The sequence below is a fragment of the Crocodylus siamensis genome, chromosome 2, assembly GCF_052110815.1.
Source record: "Crocodylus siamensis isolate JL-2025a chromosome 2, ASM5211081v1, whole genome shotgun sequence".
NCBI lineage: Eukaryota > Metazoa > Chordata > Crocodylia > Crocodylidae > Crocodylus > Crocodylus siamensis.
In genome coordinates, this window is record NC_143396.1 from 41,138,438 (window position 1) to 41,145,205 (window position 6,768).

Below are 6,768 nucleotides of genomic sequence, written 5' to 3' on the forward strand. Positions count from 1 at the left end.
AGCATCAGAGCAGCTCCCAAGAGTCACTCTAATTAAAATGTGTCCCCCATGCCACCCCCAGAGCATGTGTATAGATGCCCTAAGAGTCTATCACGTTTGGCATACTCAAATGGCCAGGCATGACCTATGTAGCATGTTCAAATGTATAAACTATGTAGCATGTGCGAGTGTATACAAGTACACAAAGCCCACCTGGAAGAGAACTGCACCATCAACACCATGCTATAGTTAAGATATATAGATGACATATTCATCATTTGAACTGAAAATCTGCAATCTCTGATTGATTCCCATCACTAATTCAATAACCATCACACCTCCATCAGACTATCTTTTGAATACTCCAGCACCAACATTTGCTTTTTAGACACTATGATCACTATCCAGAATGGTAAAATACAAACCACCTTACGTAATAAACCCATGGACCATATTAGGGTAACACTATGTGGATCTTGGGGAGTACTGGATTTGTAGATGAATAAAAGGCTTTACCTGTGGCCTAGCAAAAGCTGCTAACCTCAAGGCAGAACAATATCTAAGCCATCCGTTTGTTTATATTAAGTAACCATCTTAACTGTCAACCGTTTTCAAGTGAGTCTGTGTGAGTCTGTCTGTTGTGAATGAGGTAAAGTTTTAGGAACATAGAAGATAGTACAACATAGGACAAAAAAACCAGACTGGAATGTAAAAAACAACATGTAATTGGTAACCGAATCTGAGATGAATATATGCAAAAAGGTGAATGGTGATTGGTAAAGAAGCCTCCAGAAACTTCCAGGTTTTGGTCAAAGTCCTCCCATTAACTGAAGAAGAGAAGTCAAGATCTTAGACTTGCGCTTATAGCAAAAAGACAGAAAAATAAGTAAAATGCATAGGCGATTCCATGCTAACAAAACAAACAGTAAACAGAGGTGTAGCTTGAGATAGGAGGAGAGATGAGTGGAACAAAAGGAGGAGTGAGGCTGGAGTGAATGTTAATTAGTATAAACCAAAATGTATAAATGTGGGAAAAAACTATTGTTCAGTGCATAGAATCATAGAATCAGGGTCGGAAGGGACCTTGTAGATCTTCAAGTCTGACCCCCGCCTGGGTGGAAGAAAAACTGGAATCAAATGAGTCCAGCCAGGTAGGCATCAAGCCTCTTCTTAAAGACCCCCAGGGTAGGAGCCAGCACCACTTCCCTTGGAAGTTGTTTCCAGATCCTAGCCGCTCTAACAGTGCAGGTCTCCTGGTTCACAGACTGTGTGTCTGTGAGGGACCTTATCCAAAGATGTCTCCATTCTGAATAAAGCTGTTGAGAGCAATGTGTGCTGGTGTTTGCTTCTGATTGCTCTGGCTAATGAGTAATAGGATCCATGAATCATCATTTCCCTAGTCATTGTGTACCGCATGGAGTTGGGGTCTAAGAGACAAATATACATATCTACTCAGAACCAGCAATCTCCCTAAACATACCAAGAAAGCTGTATTATAGGGCCAAGCACTCCAAAACCACCAAATGTGAACTGAGGAGAATACCTGTGATCATCACCTCACACATCTCAAAAGAGCTTTCACCCAATAAGGACACCGCTCCAGAGAGAGAGATTACACTTTTGAAAGAGCCACTTGGAATCCCTATGAAGAGTTGTTGCAGAAGAAAAAGAAAATCCCCATAAATCACACATCATTGGTTATGACATACCATCCTTCCCTGGACCCTATACAGACAATCCTCAACAATTTAAACCCATAATAGAAGAAAACCCAATTCTCAAACAGATTTTCCCAGAATCACTCATCCTAGCCTTTAAAGAAGCACCGAACCTCACCAACATCATCATCAGAAGCAAACTTCCTATGGTCCAAAGCACACCGAATAGATCCAGACCATGCCATGACAAGAAATGTAAAACCTGCCAACACATCTCCACAACAGAACCATCACCATTCCCGGCTCTTACACCTGTATTTCCAGAAATGTAATATCTCCCATCCAGTGCACTAAATGCCCTGATGGAAAATATGTAGGAGAAACCAAACAACAACCGCATGTTTCCAACTATTTAGTTGGTCTAATAAAAGATATCACTTCTACCCAAAGAACTGTGTCTACCAGAATGAACACACACAAAAATCTATCAAAGACAATAATACCCAATTACCTGTGGGTGCACACTTCTCACAAGACAACCACTCTTTCTCCAATATTTCAGTTCTAATCCTGAGAATTTACAAAACATCTTTCATACATTAGCCTATGAACTTGACTTCATAAATCTACCGGGTAGAAAAAAATCATAGACTAAATATAGACATTGGATTTATGTCATATTATAATCTGTCTGCCATCTGATAACCCCAGATAGCCTGCCTGCATTTTACCAACTACATTCTATCACCAGTTCTACACTCTTTCTTCCCCACAACCCACCTGTCTCTCACCAATTGTCTTCCATTCCCTCAGATCCTCACTGCCTTGCATTTACATTTTCACAGACTTTCATTTTCCATATTGACTTCTATTCTACCCAGAAGAGCACACAAACATCGACAAACTCTCCCTATGCCTGAAGAAGGGAGTGTGTGCCTGAAAGTTTGCAAAGAATATTTTTTCCAACTATTAAGTTGGTCTAATAAAAAAAAATCTCACATCTACCCAAAGAACTTTTTTGCCTATGTCCTTAGAGAAGCAATAACCAATACTGTTACAACCAACAACCCTACAAGAACACACTGCTTTTTAAAATCTCATGCTTTTTCCTTCTAAAATCAATGAAAGTTTTTTTACTCACTTAAATAGAAAGGAATATGGTATTTTAAAAGTACAGGATTATGCAGCCCTTTGACCTTGTGCCTCACCCAACACTCCAAACTTTTCTCTTTCCATCCTGCAACAGCAGTTTAGCTGGTAGATTATATATCCTTTGCATGGTATACAGGGCAGGCATACAGACCATCCTCCATAACCTGCTCTTGTTCCTTTATCATTCCTGTACTGGGCCTCTACAGCTTTATTAAAGTAAGTTTATAGATTTATAGAAAGGTATGACACTATTGCATTCCTGAATATATCCAGAATTTGGAGCTCAGAGCAACAATTATTGTTATAAATTACATGAGTCATAAATGTCCCTTTATCCACCTCTCTAAAAATAAAAACATAAGAATATAAAATGGCCCATACTGGGTCAGCAAAGTGGTCTAGCTAGCCCAATATTCTTTCTCCAGCAGTTGCAGAAATGGATGCTATAGAGTGACCTCACTGAACCAAGTATACCCCCATTCAATATCCTCCCTAACACCCACCATTATTGATTCAGAGATTCCAGAAGAAATATCTCTAACCAGTATGCTCAATAGTCATTCATAGATCTAACAACCATGCATCTGACTATACTAATTGCCTCTACCACCTCCTGTGGCAATGAATTCCATACATTAATTATATCTTATGTAAAAAATTACTTTGTTTTGTTAGTCTAAACTTGTCACCTACTTATTTCAAAGGATGCCCTTTGTATTCTGAGATTTAGTGTAAAGGGGCCCCTACCCTATCGCTGGGAGAGCAATGGAGCCCAGGGCTTGCTGGCCATCTCCAGCCCCCTGAACAGACTTATAATGGCAAAGGAAGCCTTAAAAAAATGGCTGCTGCTCCAGGTACAGGCAGTGATTGGCAGGCCTGGGGCAGAAGTGGAGGATCAGCTGACCCAAGAAGACGTTCATAAGCCTAGGGCCAGGCCCAAAAGTGATAGTCTAGCCATAGGAGCTTCAGGAGACAGAGGTCCATAGGAAGGAACCAGTTTGGGCTGCTAACAGAAGGAGGACTCTGCGCCAGAGAAGGGTGAAAGAAACTCTGCACTTTGAGCTGCAAGAGATGATTGCCTCAAGCCTTTGTGTTGGGACTACCAGAGGAAGAGGTTAACCCCAACTGGGGAACTTTGTGTTTGGGAGCAGGTGCTCATATTTGGATTTGGGCTTATACTATAGATCTGGCTGTGGCTATACGGGGTGGATTGGAGAACCACAAGGGTGCTATAGGGGCACCCAGCACAGAGACCTGCCAAGATCAGAGACCCAGTGGACTGCATGGAGCAGAAACCCAAATGTTTCAGGAGGATTGAGTGCCAGAAGATTGAGTGCCCGGTAGAAGAGACTGAGGGCCAGAGCCCACACGGGCATAACAGGAGCTGGGTCCTGCAAACCCAGGGTCCTGATACAGTGGACCTTGGGCAGAGGGACCAAAGTAAATATTGTGGAGTGTAGTGATTGTGGGGGTGGTGGAGACGTTTTGGCAGGTTTTGCTTTTCTTGTCATGGCATGGTCTGGATCCATCTGGTGTGTTCTGGGTGTGAGGAAGTTTGTTTCTGGTGATGAGGTTGGTGAGGTTCAGTGCTTGTGCAAGTGTGTCCAGACTCCTTGGCTAAATATGGACAGTCAAAAATCCTGAGGCTGTATTGATTTAATCTTTACAGTGTAAACTGTAAAGATTGAATCAATAAGCAAGTGAACAGATATTCACTTTTGATTACAGAAGCGTAGCCATATGCCTCCAGTGGCCCTGGCCAGAAGCCTGGGAGCACTAGGGCATGATTTCTTCTCAGTGAAGAGGGGTTTGCAGGGAAAGTGCAAAGCATCCTGGAGACTGTGAGTTAAATTGGGGAGCAGGAGCAGAGGGAGCAGGGTGCACGTGTGCCACACGTGTACCTACCTTACCTCGGTGGCAAAGGCAGCAGCTGCGGAGGAGACAGCAGCAGGGGCAGCAACAGCTAATTTCCCCTAAGGTAAGTGGGGCAGAGGGTACAGAGCAGCTGAGGTGGATCTGGAGGCGAAGCCCGCCGGAGCCCTCTTAGCTCACCCAACAGAGAGCCACGCTCCTGAGCCACACATGGGTAGGCAGACCATGGGGGGGTATCTAGCGGGGGCCCAGGCAAGGCAGCAACTCCAGGGACCTTTTCCCCCAGGCGGGGGGGCCTTTTCCCTAAGCAGGGGAGGAGCTCCTTGGGGTGGTATTCCCTGCCACCCCAGGATCCCAGTGGGAGTGGTGGTAGGGGGCGGGGCTGCCAGCATGCACTTCCGGCCTAATCAAAAGGCCTGATTGGCTGAGGGGTCAACCATGGGAATTTCAAACCACAGGCTTTAAAAAGCCGTGGTTTGAAATTCCCTTGGCAGTTGGGGAGCAGGAGCAGAGGGAGCATGGTGCACGTGTGCCACACATGTATCCACCTTATCTTGGCGATGAAGTCAGCAGCTGCGGAGGAGACAGCGGAGGGGGCAGTAACAGCTGATTCCCCCTAAGGTAAGTGGGGCAGAGGGTACAGCGCAGCTGAGGTGGATCCGGAGGGGAAGCCCTCCAGAGCCCTCTTAGCTCGCCCAACAGGGAGCCGTGCTTCTGAGCCATGCATGGGTAGTGCACATGAACAGTGCACACAAACAGGTGCGCTCTATAATGGTGCGCTGGCATTTGCACTGGCGTTCACATAAGGCAGATGCAAGGTAGCTGCCCAGAGCGGCACCTCCAGTGAGCAAAAGCAGCAGGCGAAGCTCTGCAGACATGGTGCAGATGTGGAGCACAGCTGCCAGGGGCCCTGCCTGGGCACTACCACCTGCCATGGGCTCTTCTGAGGCCTCCACCAAGATGGACCTCATAGCGGAGTCGGTGGCCCCTTGCTACGCTGTCTGTGGCGGGGGCCTGGTGGTTCCCTTGCCTGTCCCTCCTGTGCACAACTTAGGGCCCTGGAGGAGCAGGTGAGGGAGCTCCAGGCTGAGGTGAGTAGGCTGAGGGGGATCAGGGATGCAGAGGATGAAATTGATGCCTATTTCTGTTCTCTGCAGGTCCAGTTGCTCACTGTACAGCCCCCACAGGAGATGCATCCAACACAGGAGTGGCAGAAGGTGTCCAAATCCAGAGCTGCTAGGCCTAGAGTGGTGGAAGATCCCCAGGTTCACCTGGGTAACAGGTTCAATGCCCTGGCAGCTGTGATAGAGAAAGACACACAAATTGGCTGCGGTGGGGATGATGCCACTCCCCACATGACAACGAATGGGCAGAAAGTGAACACCAGCAGGAAGAAACGCTGGGTCCTTGTCATCAGAGACTCCACCCTATGAGGACTGCAAGGTCCCATCTGTCAGCCTGATCCCATGATGTGAGAGGTTTGCTTTATGCCTGGGGCTTGGGTAAGGGACATCACGGGGATGATCCTGGCCTACATCTGACCTGAAGACCAGTACCCCATGGTTGTCATTCACGTGGGGAAGAATGACATGGCCAGGGGCAACCCTGACCTCATTATGAAGGATTTCAAGGCTCTGGGGGACAAGCTTAAGGAGATGGGGGTGCAGGTGGTATTCTCCTTTCTTCTTCCATTGAGTAGATGGGGACGGCGACACGGGGCCTGCATTGGCGAGGTCAACTGGTGCTTACACAGTTGGTGCTGCCAGGCAGGCCTTGGGTTCCTAAATAATGACCCATGCTTTTGGGCGGGGGACTTGCTGGGGTGGGATGGGCTTCACCTCTTTCTTAAAGGCAGGAGTATCTGCTCTTCCAAGCTGGCTGATCTCCTACTGCGAGCTTTAAACTAGCCTCGTTGGGGGAGGGGGAAACAGGAAGATGAGGAGATACCACCCAAGCAAGACAGGTGACAAATGCAAGGAGTGCCCAGGTAAGAAACAGGGGTCCGGACAGGCTCCCAAATTGGGGGGTGGCACACACAGCTAGGCAAGGCCCCAAATGCCTATACACCAATGCTCATAGTATGGGAAATAAACAGGAGGAACTCACC

At 46.8% G+C, this 6,768-nt stretch overlaps 1 pseudogene; it reads left to right on the forward strand.

Annotated features, from left to right (window-relative positions):
• The first annotated feature begins 3,604 nt into the window (after positions 1-3,604).
• On the forward strand, positions 3,605-6,568 carry LOC149870176 (uncharacterized; annotated as a pseudogene).
• Positions 6,569-6,768: the final 200 nt, after the last annotated feature.